General features: G+C 47.6%; 1 protein-coding gene across 1 annotated transcript in view; it reads left to right on the top strand.

Annotated features, from left to right (window-relative positions):
- The window catches only part of LOC110524270 (DNA-directed RNA polymerase, mitochondrial), a 101,037-nt gene that overhangs the window by 13,283 nt on the left and 73,974 nt on the right, over positions 1-13,780 (top strand). The gene's annotated exons all lie outside the window — the stretch shown is intronic.

Raw genomic sequence — 13,780 nt, 5'->3', positions numbered from 1 at the left:
GGGCTGCTGGGTGTTTAAGCAGGATTTCCTGTAGAAGGTAATTAAGGTCATGTTATTTAATCACTGTCTTGCAGAAAGGTGTAGAGGGCAAAGGAAGGCTGTCATTATCAGAGGCTGATGACAAATCTTACACCCTTCCATCCCTTTGTCACAGTGTTCTGTCTTACTCCACTAGAGGGCAGTGGTAACACGTAAGCCCAGCAGGGCCCTCTGTCTCTGGGTTACATCAAGGTGTTACACATCAAATGCCACAACCTAGGCTGACTCTTCCTCTTCCTACAGTGCTCTGAAGTAGTCACATATAGCAACAGTTTAAATCAGAAATGTAGGTTGACTTAGCCAAATAATACACTTCAGTTTTGTCTCTTGTTTTGTTCACAAAATCGGTTATCCAAGGGTCTGCTTTAAATTAATCAGGCTTTAGTTTCCTTCCTCCCTTTTAAGCTTCAGTTGTTGCTCCATACACTACCATCTGTTTCCCACTGGCTGTTTGCACATTGCTGTCTCCTGAATTGAGCAGTTCATTTATGGCAGGTGTGGAGTCTCTGGATGATATTATTTGAATAAACATGACACTGACTTTCTCTGTGACCATCTGTCTGTGGACTGCCTGATATTTCCAATGCGTCTGAAAGAACCAAGTTTCAATGCAAATATTCTGTTTGTTAAGCTGCCATTGTCAATCAGCTTTAATAAAGCCATGCATAATGATATCAGAGGTGTTTTCAATTTGATTAAGTCACCATGGGGCCACTGTGAACTACACTGAGTGTACAAAACATTAAGAACACCTGACCAGGTGAACGCTATGGCCCCTTATTGATGTTACTTTTTAAATCCACTTAAATCAGTGTAGATGAAAGGGAGGAGACAGGTCAAATAAGGATTTTTAAGCCTTGAGACAATTGAGACATGGATTGTGTATGTGTGCCATTCAGAGGGTGAATGGGCAAGACAAAATATTTACGTGCCTTTGAACAGGGTATGTTAGTAGGTGCCAGGCTTTGGAAATCCGGTTTGTGTCAATAACTGCAAAGCTACTGTGTTTTTCACGCTCAACGTGCGTGTGTGTGTATATAAATGTGTGTGTGTGTGTGTGTATATAAATAAAAATTGAATCAATCACATTTATTTATAAAGCCCTTTTTACATCAGCCGATGTCAAGTGCTATACAAAAACCCGGCCTAAAACCCCAAACATCAAGAAATGCAGATGTAGAAGCACGGTGGCTGGGAAAAACTCCCTAGAAAGGTAGGAACTTAGGAAGAAACCTAGAGAGGAACCAGGCTCTGAGGGGTGGCCAGTCTTCTTCTGGCTGTGCCTGGTGGAGATTTCTAACAGTACATGGCCAAGATGTTCAAACGTTCATAGATGACCAGCAGGGTCAAATAATAATAATCACAGTGGTTGTGGAGGGTGCAACAGGTCAGCACCTCAGGAGTAAATGTCAGTTGGCTTTTCATAGCTGGTAATTCAGAGTTGGAGACAGCAGCTGCGGTAGACAGAGAGAGAGTTGAACAGCAGGTCCAGGACAAGGTAGCCCGTCCGGTGAACAGATCAGGGTTCCATAGCCGCAGGCAGAACAGTTGAAACTAGATCAGCAGCACTACCAGGTTGACTGGGGACAGGCAGGAGTCATCAGGCCACGTAGCCCTGAGGCATGGTCCTAGGGATCAGGTCCGGGGAGAGCGGGAGAGAATACTTAAATTCACACAGTACACCGGATAAGACAGGAGAAAACCCCACCCAATTTGCCAAAGAACAGCCCCCTCACCACTAGAGGGATATCTTCAAACGACCAACTTACTACCCTGAGACAAGGCTGAGTATAGCCCACGAAGATCTCCCCCATGGCACGAACACGAGGGGGGCGCCAACCCGGACAGAAAGATCACGTCAGTGACTCAACCCACTCAAGTGATGCACCCCTTGTAGGGACGGCATGGAAGAGCACCAGTAAGCCAGTGACTCAGCCCTGTAATAGGGTTAGAGGCAGAGAATCCCAGTGGCGAGAGGGAAACCGGCCAGGCAGACACAGCAATGGTGGTTCGTCGCTCCAGTGCCTTTCCTTTCACCTTGACACCCCTGGGACAGACTACACTCAATCATAGGACCTACTGAAGAGATGAGTCTTCAATAAAGACTTAACTTCTTGACGCACCCATCCCGTTAGCGGGATCATTTTCGTCAACATCCGCTGAATTGCAGAGCGCCAAATTCAAATTAAATTACTAAAAATATTTAATTTTCATGAAATCACAAGTGCAATATAGCAAAACACAGTTTAGCTTGTTGTTAATCCACCTGGCGTGTCAGATTTCAAAAAAGCTTTTCGGCGAAAGCATACCAAGCGTTTATGTAAGGACATCTCTCTCAGCAGACAAAACATTACAAACAGCTAGCAGCAAAGTAGATTGGTCACGAAAGTCAGAAAAGCAATAAAATGAATCGCTTACCTTTGATGATCTTTGGATGTTTGCACTCACGAGACTCCCAGTTGCACAATAAATGTTCCTTTTGTTCCATAAAGATGATTTTTATATCCAAAATACCTCCATTTGGTTGGTGCGTTATGTTCAGAAATCCACAGGCTCGAGCGGTCACGACGGGGCAGACGAAAATTCCAAATAGTATCCGTAAAGTTAGTAGAAACATGTCAAACACTTTTTATAATCAATCCTCAGGTTGTTTTTACAATATATAATCGATAATATTTCAACCGGACCGTAGCTTCTTCAATAGGAGAGAGAGAGAAAATGTCTGCTCCACTCTGTTGGCGCATGCTAAACGCTGCTGGCAGCCATCCACTGACGTGATGTGATCTTTCTCGCTAATTTTTCAGAATAAAAGCCTGAAACTATGTCTAAAGACTGTTCACACCATGTAGAAGCCATAGGAAAAGGAATCTGGTTGATATCCCTTTAAATGGAGGGAAGGCATGCAATGGAACAGAGAGCTTTCAGGAAAAACAGCACTTCCTGGTTGGATTTTCCTCAGGTTTTCGCTTGCAATATCAGTTCTGTTATACTCACAGATAATATTGACAGTTTGGTAAACTTTATAGTGTTTTCTATCCTAATCTGACAATTATATGCATATTCTAGATTCTGGGCCTGAGAAATAGGCAGTTTCATTTGGGTACGTTTTTCATCCAAACATGAAAATACTGCCCCCTACACTCAAGTTAAAGGTCGAGACCAAGTCTGCGTCTCTCACATGGATAGGCAGACCATTCCATAAAAATTTAGCTTTATAGGAGAAAGCCCTGCTTCCAGCTGTTTGCTTAGAACTTCTATGGACAATAAGTGTTACGGTGCGTGAATGAGGACCCAAAAGCGAATCAACTTAAACAGAGCTTCTTTAATTACCAAACATAGGTAGGCTCAGATGGACCGGCAGATTCCGACAGGACAGGACAAGGTTACAGCAAACATGACGACAGTCTGGTTCAGGCATGAATGACACAAACAAACAAGAATCCGACAAGGACAGGAGCAGAAACAGAGAGAGATATTGGGACCTAATCAGAGGGAAAAAAGGGAACAGGTGGAGAACGGGGTGAATGGGTAGTTAGAGGAGACAAGGGACAGCTGGGGGAAAGCGGGGGAGAAAAGGTAACCTAACACGACCAGCAGAGGGAGACAGGGTGAAGGGAAAGGACAGAGACAAGACAACATGACAGTACATGACAGTACCCCCCCACTCACCGAGCGCCTCCTGGCGCACTCGAGGAGGAAACCTGGCGGCAACGGAGGAAATCATCAATCAGCGCACGGTCCAGCACGTCCCGAGAGGGAACCCAACTCCTCTCCTCAGGACCGTACCCCTCCCAGTCAACTAGGTACTGATGACCACGGCCCCGAGGACGCATGTCCAAGATTTTACGGACCCTGTAGATAGGTGCGCCCTCGACAAGGATGGGGGGGGGGGGGAAGACGAGCGGGGGCGCGAAGAACGGGCTTAACACAGGAGACATGGAAGACCGGGTGGACGCGACGAAGATATCGCGGAAGAAGAAGTCGCACTGCGACAGGATTAATGACCTGAGAGATACGGAATGGACCAATGAACCGCGGGGTCAACTTGCGAGAAGCCGTCTTAAGGGGAAGGTTCTGAGTGGAGAGCCAAACTCTCTGACCGCGACAATATCTAGGGCTCTTAGTTCTACGCTTATTAGCAGCTCTCACAGTCTGCGCCCTATAACGGCAAAGTGCAGACCTGACCCTCTTCCAGGTGCGCTCGCAACGTTGGACAAAAGCCTGAGCGGAGGGGACGCTGGACTCGGCGAACTGAGATGAGAACAACGGAGGCTGGTACCCGAGGCTACTCTGAAAAGGAGATAGCCCGGTCGCAGACGAAGGAAGCGAGTTGTGGGCGTATTCTGCCCAGGGGAGCTGTTCTGACCAAGACGCAGGGTTGCGAAAAGAAAGACTGCGTAAGATGCGACCAATAGTCTGATTGGCCCGTTCTGCTTGACCGTTAGACTGGGGGTGAAAGCCGGAAGAGAGACTGACGGAAGCCCCAATCAAACGGCAAAACTCCCTCCAAAATTGAGACGTGAATTGCGGACCTCTGTCCGAAACGACGTCTGACGGAAGGCCATGAATTCTGAAAACATTCTCGATGATGATTTGTGCCGTCTCTTTAGCAGAAGGAAGCTTAGCAAGGGGAATGAAATGAGCCGCCTTAGAGAACCTATCGACAACCGTAAGAATAACAGTCTTCCCCGCTGACGAAGGCAGTCCGGTGACAAAATCTAAGGCGATGTGAGACCACGGTCGAGAGGGAATAGGAAGCGGCCTGAGACGGCCGGCAGGAGGAGAGTTACCGGACTTAGTCTGCGCGCAGACCGAACAAGCAGCCACGAAACGACGCGTGTCATGCTCCCGGGTGGGCCACCAGAAACGCTGGCGAATGGAAGCAAGCGTACCCCGAACGCCAGGGTGGCCGGCTAACTTGGCAGAGTGAGCCCACTGAAGAACGGCCAGACGAGTAGGAACGGGAACGAAAAGAAGGTTCCTAGGACAAGCGCGCGGCGACGGCGTTTGAGTGAGTGCTTGCTTTACCTGCCTCTCAATTCCCCAGACAGTCAACCCGACAACACGCCCCTCAGGGAGAATCCCCTCGGGGTCAGTGGAGGCTACTGAAGAACTGAAGAGACGAGACAAAGCATCAGGCTTGGTGTTCTTAGAGCCCGGACGATAAGAAATCACGAACTCGAAACGAGCGAGAAACAGCGCCCAACGCGCCTGACGCGCATTAAGTCGTTTGGCAGAACGGATGTACTCAAGGTTCCTATGGTCAGTCCAAACGACAAAAGGAACGGTCGCCCCCTCCAACCACTGTCGCCATTCGCCTAGGGCTAACCGGATGGCGAGCAGTTCGCGGTTACCCACATCATAGTTACGTTCCGACGGCGACAGGCGATGAGAAAAATACGCGCATGGGTGGACCTTGTCGTCAGAGAGGGAGCGCTGAGAAAGGATGGCTCCCACTCCCACCTCTGACGCGTCAACCTCGACAACGAACTGTCTAGAGACGTCAGGTGTAACAAGGATAGGAGCGGATGTAAAACGATTCTTGAGGAGATCAAAAGCTCCCTGGGCGGAAACGGACCACTTAAAGCACGTCTTGACAGAAGTAAGGGCTGTGAGAGGAGCTGCCACCTGACCGAAATTACGGATGAAACGACGATAGAAGTTCGCGAAGCCGAGAAAGCGCTGCAGCTCGACGCGTGACTTAGGGACGGGCCAATCAATGACAGCTTGGACCTTAGCGGGATCCATCTTAATGCCTTCAGCGGAAATAACAGAACCGAGAAATGTGACGGAGGAGGCATGAAAAGTGCACTTCTCAGCCTTCACAAAAAGACAATTCTCTAAAAGGCGCTGGAGGACACGTCGAACGTGCTGAACATGAATCTGGAGTGACGGTGAAAAAATCAGGATATCGTCAAGGTAAACGAAAACAAAGATGTTCAGCATGTCTCTCAGGACATCATTGACTAATGCCTGAAAGACAGCTGGAGCGTTAGCGAGGCCGAAAGGAAGAACCCGGTATTCAAAGTGCCCTAACGGAGTGTTAAACGCCGTCTTCCACTCGTCCCCCTCCCTGATGCGCACGAGATGGTAAGCGTTACGAAGGTCCAACTTAGTGAAAAACCTGGCTCCCTGCAGGATCTCGAAGGCTGAAGACATAAGAGGAAGCGGATAACGATTCTTCACTGTTATGTCATTCAGCCCTCGATAATCTATGCAGGGGCGCAGAGACCCGTCCTTTTTCTTGACAAAAAAAAACCCCGCTCCGGCGGGAGAGGAGGAGGGGACTATGGTACCGGCGTCAAGAGCTACAGACAAATAATCTTCGAGAGCCTTACGTTCGGGAGCCGACAGAGAGTATAGTCTACCCCGGGGGGGGGGGTGGTCCCCGGAAGGAGATCAATACTACAATCATACGACCGGTGTGGAGGAAGAGAGGTGGCCCTGGACCGACTGAACACCGTGCGCAGATCGTGATATTCCTCCGGCACCCCTGTCAAATCACCAGGCTCCTCCTGTGAAGAAGAGACAGAGGAAACAGGAGGGATAGCAGACATTAAACATTTCACATGACAAGAGACGTTCCAGGAGAGGATAGAATTACTAGACCAATTAATGGAAGGATTATGACAAACTAGCCAGGGATGGCCCAAAACAACAGGTGTAAAAGGTGAACGAAAAATTAAAAAAGAAATGGTTTCACTATGATTACCAGAAACAGTGAGGGTTAAAGGTAGCGTCTCACGCTGAATCCTGGGGAGAGGACTACCATCCAGGGCGAACAAGGCCGTGGGCTCCTTTAACTGTCTGAGAGGAATGTCATGTTCCCGAGCCCAGGTCTCGTCCATAAAACAGCCCTCCGCCCCAGAGTCTATTAAGGCACTGCAGGAAGCTGACGAACCGGTCCAGCGTAGATGGACCGACAAGGTAGTGCAGGATCTTGAAGGAGAGACAGGAGTAGTAGCGCTCACCAGTAGCCCTCCGCTTACTGACGAGCTCTGGCCTTTTACTGGACATGAAGTGACAAAATGACCAGCGGAACCGCAATAGAGACAGAGGCGGTTGGTGATTCTCCGTTCCCTCTCCTCAGTCGAGATGCGGATACCTCCCAGCTGCATGGGCTCAGCACCCGAGCCGGCAGAGGAAGATGGTAGTGATGCGGAGAGGGAGGCGACGGAGAGCGCGAGCTCCTTTCCACGAGCTCGGTGACGAAGATCAACCCGTCGCTCAATGCGAATAGCGAGTTCAATCAAGGAATCCACGCTGGAAGGAACCTCCCGGGAGAGAATCTCATCCTTTACCTCTGCGCGGAAACCCTCCAGAAGACGAGCGAGCAAGGCCGGCTCGTTCCAGCCACTGGAGACAGCAAGAGTGCGAAACTCAATAGAGTAGTCTGTTATGGATCGATTGCCTTGACATAGGGAAGACAGGGCCCTGGAAGCCTCCTCCCCAAAAACAGATCGATCAAAAACCCGTATCATCTCCTCCTTAAAGTCTTGATACTGGTTAGTGCACTCAGCCCTTGCCTCCCAGATTGCCGTGCCCCACTCACGAGCCCGTCCAATAAGGAGAGATATGACGTAGGCGACACGAGCAGTGCTCCTGGAGTAAGTGTTGGGCTGGAGAGAAAACACAATATCACACTGGGTGAGGAACGAGCGGCATTCAGTGGGCTCCCCAGAGTAACACGGCGGGTTATTGATTCTGGGCTCCGGAGATTCGAAAGCCCTGGAAGTGGCCGGTGGATCGAGGCGGAGATGGTGAACCTGTTCTGTGAGGTTGGAGACTTGGGTGGCCAGGGTCTCAACGGCATGTCGAGCAGCAGACAATTCCTGCTTGTGTCTGCCTAGCATCGCTCCCTGGATCTCGACGGCTGAGTGGAGAGGATCCGAAGTCGCTGGGTCCATTCTTGGTCGGATTCTTCTGTTACGGTGCGTGAATGAGGACCCAAAAGCGAATCAACTTAAACAGAGCTTCTTTAATTACCAAACATAGGTAGGCTCAGATGGACCGGCAGATTCCGACAGGACAGGACAAGGTTACAGCAAACATGACGACAGTCTGGTTCAGGCATGAATGACACAAACAAACAAGAATCCGACAAGGACAGGAGCAGAAACAGAGAGAGATATTGGGACCTAATCAGAGGGAAAAAAGGGAACAGGTGGGGAACGGGGTGAATGGGTAGTTAGAGGAGACAAGGGACAGCTGGGGGAAAGCGGGGGAGAAAAGGTAACCTAACACGACCAGCAGAGGGAGACAGGGTGAAGGGAAAGGACAGAGACAAGACAACATGACAGTACATGACAATAAGGAGGCCTGCGTCTTGTGACCGTAGCGTCCGTGTAGGTATGTACGGCAGGAATAAATCGGAAAGATGGGTAAGAGCAAGCCCATGTAATGCTTTGTTGGTTAGCCCTAGCCTTAAAAGGAAGCTAGTGTAAAGAGGCTAGCACTGGAGGAATATCATCACATTTTTTGGTTCTAGTCAAGATTCTAGCAGCCGTGTTTCGCACGAACTGAAGTTTATTTTATGCTTTATCCGGGTAGCCAGAAAGTAGAGCATTGCAGTTTTCTAATCTAGAAGTGACAAAAGCATGGATTCATTTTTCTGCATCCATTTTTGGAAAGTTTCAGATTTTTGCAATGTTACGTAGCTGTCCTTGAAACAGTCTTGATATATTCGTCAAAAGAGAGATCCGGGTCCAGAGTAACACTGAGGTCCTTCAGTTTTATTTGATACGACTGTACAACCATCAAGATGAATTGTCCGATCCAACAGAAGATCCCTTTGTTTCTTGTGACCTAGAACTAGCATTTCTGTTTTGTCCAAGTTTAAAAGTAAAACATTTTCCGCCATCCGCTTCCAGGGAGGGCAAATTTGGGGCTTCGCCATGTTTCATTGAAATGTACAGCTGTGTATCATCCGCATAGCAGTGAAAGTTAACATTATGTTTCCGAATGACATCACCAAGAGGTAAAATATATAGTGAAAACAATAGTGGTCCTAAAACGGAACCTTGAGGAACACCGGACAAACCATCCACAGAGAGGAACTGATATCTTTCCGACAGATAAGATCTAAACCAGGCCAGAACTTGTCCGTGTAGACCAATTTGGGTTTCCAATCTCCCCAAAAGAATGTGGTGATTGATTGTGTCAAAAGCATCACCAAGGTCTAGGAGCACGAGGACAGATGCAGAGCCTTGGTCTGACACCATTAAAAGGTCATTTACCACCTTCACGAGTGCAGCCTCAGTGCTATCATGGGGTCTAAAACCAGACTGAAGCGTTTCGTATACATTGTTTGTCTTCAGGAAGGCAGTGAGTTGCTGCGCAACAGCTTTTTCTAATTATTTTTAGAGGAAGATTCGATATAGGCTGATTTAGTTTTTTATATTTTTTGGGTCAAGGTTTTGTTTTTTCAAGAGGCTTTATTACTGCCGCTTTTAGTGAGTTTGGTACATATCCGGTGGATAGGGAGGCGTTTATTATGTTCAACACAGGAGGGCCATGCACAGGAAGCAGCTCTTTCAGTACTTTAGTTGGAATAGGGTCCAGTATGCAGCTTGAGGATTTAGAGGCCATGACTATTTTCATCAATGTTTCAAGAGATCTACTATTAAAAAACCTGTGTCTCCCTTGGTCCTGGCAGTGTTTTGCAGACAACTGAGCTTTGGAGAAATATGCACATTTAAAAAGGAGTCCTCTCTTGGGGAATGCTGCTTTTTAGTTAGCTTTGCGACAGTATAAACATTTTTTTTTGTTCTTATTCGTCTCAATTAAATTGGAAAAATAGGACGATCAAGCAGCAGTGGGGGCTCTTCGATACTGCACGGTACTGTCTTTCCGACGTTACTGACTTTCAGTTTGGTGTAGCGCCATTTCCGGTCCAACTTTTTGGAAGCTTGTTTCAGGGCTCGGATATTCTCTGTTTACCAGGGAGCTAGTTTCTTATGACAAATGTTTTTGTTTTTAGGCGTGCGACTGCATCTAGGGTATTACGCAAGGTTAAATTTAGTTCCTCAGGTGGTTAACTGATTTCTATGCTCTGACGTCCTTGGGTAGGTGGAGGGAGTCTGGAAGGGAATCTTTGGGGTGCACGGGAATTTATAGCACTGCTTTTGGTAATCCTTGGTTGGGGTCTGAGCAGATTATTTGTTGTGACTGCAAGCGTAATAAAATGGTGGCCCGATAGTCCAGGATTATGAGGAAAAACATTAAGATCCACAATATTTAGTCCACGGGACAAAACTAGGTCCGGAGTAGGACTGTAGCAGTGAGTAGGTCCGGAGACATGTTGGACAAAACCCACTGAATCGATGATGGCTCTGAAAGCCTTTTGGAGTGGGTCTGTGGACTTTTCCTTGTGAATATTAAAGTCACAAAAAATGTGAATCTTATTTGCCATGACTACAGGGTCCGATAGGAATTCAGGGAACCGTGTAAATTGATATTTGGTATCGTAAATGTTACCAACACCTCCGCCTTTGCGGGATGCATGGGGGATATGGTCACTAGTGTAACCAGGAGAAGAGGCCTCATTTAACACATTAAATTAATAAGGCTTAAGCCATGTTTCAGTCAGAACAATCACATAAAGACTATGATCAGTGATTAGTTAATTGACTATAACTGCCTTGGAATGTGAGATCACAATCTCTTTCAATAATGACAGGAATGGAGGAGGTATTTTTCCAGTGAGATTGTTAGAGCGAACACCGCCATGTTTATTTTTGCCCAACCTAGATCGAGGCACAGACACGGTCTCAATAGGGATAGCTGAGCTGACTGTGCTAGGTGCAGACTCCACTAAGCTGGCTATCTCATTGTGGAGCTAGAGGAGTTAGAGCCCAGTCTATGTTCATAGATAAGATGAGAGCAACCCTCCAGCTAGGATGGAGTCGTCACTCCTCAGCAGCAGGCCAGGCTTGGTCCTGTTTGTGGGTGAGTCCCAGAAAGAGGGCCAATTATCTACTAATTCTATCTTGGGAGGGGCAGAAAACAGTTTTCAACCAGTGATTGAAATGATTCAGTGAACAAGTTTATTAGCAAGTGCATCGGTGATGTTTTATCCACTGCGGCTATTAAAACCTTACCCAACCAGAAACCGTGGATTGATGGCAGCATTCGTGTAAAACTGAAAGCGCGATCCAAGGCAATCAAACAAGCTAAGCGTCAGTATATGGCTAAACGGGTCAGACACGAGACGTATGTGGCAGGGTCTACAGTCAATCACAGATTACAAAAAGAAAACCAGCCCCGTCGCGGACACCGACGTATTGCTCCCAGACAGATTAAACAACTTCTTTGCTCGCTTTGAGGACAGTACAGTGCCACTGACATGGTCCGCTACCAAAACCTGCAGGCTATCCTTCACCGCGGCCAACGTGAGTAAAACATTTAAACGTGTTAACCCTCGCAAGGCTGCAGGCCCAGACGGCATCCCTAGCCGCGTCCTCAGAGCATGCGCAGACCAGCTGGCTGGTGTGTTTATTCAATCAATCCCTATTCCAGTCTGCTGTTCCCACATGCTTCAAGAGGGCCACCATTGTTCCTGTTCCCAAGAAAGCTAGGGTAACTGAGCTAAACAACTTCCATCATCATGAAGTGCTTTGAGAGACTAGTCAAGGATCATATCACCTCCACCCTACCTGACACCCCAGACCCACTCCAATTTGCTTACCGCCCCAATAGGTCCACAGACGACGCAATCACACTGCACACTGCCCTAACACATCTGGACAAGAGGATACCTATGTAAGAATGCTGTTCATCGATTAAGCTCAGCATTTAACACCATGGTACCCTCCAAACTCATCATTAAGCTTGAGACCCTGGGTCTCGACCCCGCCCTGTGCAACTGGGTCCTGGATTTTCTGACAGGCCGCCCTTAGGTGGTGAGGGTAGGAAATATCTCCACCCTGCTGATCCTCAACACTGGGGCCCCACAAGGGTGCGTTCTCAGCCCTCTCCTGTACTTCCTGTTCACCCATGACTGCGTGGCCATGCACGCCTCCAACTCAATCATCAAGTTTGCAAACAACACTATAGTGGTAGGCTTGATTACCAACAACAACGAGACAGCCTACAGGGAGGAGGTGAGGGCCCTCGGAGTGTGGTGTCAGGAAAATCTCACACTCAACGTCATCAAAACAAAGGAGATTATCGTGGACTTCAGGAAACAGCAGTGGGAGCACCCCCCTATCCACATCGACGGGACAGTAGTGGAGAAGGTGGAAAGTTTTAAGTTCCTCGGCGTACTCATCATGTACAAACTGAAATGGTCCACTCACACCGACAGCGTGGTGAAGAAGGTGCAACAGCGCTTCTTCATCCTCAGGAGGATGAAGAAATATTTCTGGTCACCGAAAACACTCACAAACTTTTACAGATGCACAATCGAAAGTATCCTGTCAGGCTGTATCCCCGCCTGGTACGGCAACTGTTCCGCCCACAACCGTAAGCCTCTCCAGAGGGTAGTGAGGTCTGCACGCATCATCACTAGGGGCAAACTACCTGCCCTACAGCACCCGATGTCACAGAAAGGCCAAAAAGATAATCAAGGACAACAACCTCCCGAGCCACTGCCTGTTCACCCCGCTATCATCCAGAAGGTGAGGTCAGTACAGGTGCATCAAAGTTGGGACAGAAGCTGTTTTTCAGTCTCGATCTCAAGGCCATCAAACTGTTAAACAGCCATCACTAACATTGAGTGGCTGCTGCCAACATACTGACTAAAATCTCTAGCCACTTTAATAATAAATAATTGGAGGTAATAAATGTATCACTATTCACTTTAAACAATGACACTTTACACAATGTTTACGTACCCTACATTTCTCATATGTATGTACTGTACTCTATACCATCTACTGCTTCTAGCCTATGTCACACAGCCATCGCTCATCCATATATTTATATGTACATATTCTTATTCATTCCTTACACTTGTGTGTATAAGGTAGTTGTTGTGAAATTGTTAGATTACTTGTTAGATATTACTGCATGGTCGGAACTAGAAGCACAAGCAATTTCACTGCACTCGCATTAACATCTGTTAACCATGTGTATGTGACCAATGAAATTTGATTTGATTGAGTTGTGAGACTCTGCTGTACAGCTCATCACTCCCCTTAACTGGGAGGGGGCCAGAGACAATTACTCGATGCCGACACATCTTTCTAGCTGCTTTTCTAGCTGCTTTGCACTTGGTGACCTCTGACTGTTTCATCCTAACATCTTTGGTGCCGACATGGATAACAATATCCCAATACTATCTACACTCGTCAGTTTTAACCTTAGCCAGCACCATCTTCAGATTAGCCTTAACGTCGGTAGCCCTGCCCCCTGGCAAACAGTGTTTGATCGCTGGATTGTTCTTTTTAAGTCTAATATTGTGGGTAATGGAGTCACCAATGACTTGGGTTTTCAATTTGTCAGAGCTAATGGTGGGAGGCTTCGGCATCTCAGACTCTGTAATGGGTGGAGGATAGACCATGGAAGGCTCGACCTCTGAATCCGACTCGGGGAAAAACCGGTAAAATGTTTCTGTCGTCTGAATGAGTGACACCGGTTGAACATTCCTACAGCATTTCCTTCCAGAAGCCATGAGAAAATTGTCTGGCTGTGGGGACTGTCTGAGGGGATTTATACTACTATCTATATTTATTGGTGGCACAGACACTGTTTCATACTTTCCTACACTTTATTTACCCGTGACTAACGATTGCGTCTGAAG

This window comes from Oncorhynchus mykiss, chromosome 5 (genome assembly GCF_057628025.1).
Source record: "Oncorhynchus mykiss isolate SJ-2025 chromosome 5, ASM5762802v1, whole genome shotgun sequence".
Taxonomy (NCBI): domain Eukaryota; kingdom Metazoa; phylum Chordata; class Actinopteri; order Salmoniformes; family Salmonidae; genus Oncorhynchus; species Oncorhynchus mykiss.
The sequence above is the reverse complement of the archived record's forward strand: the minus strand, read 5'-3'. Positions and strand labels throughout refer to the sequence as shown.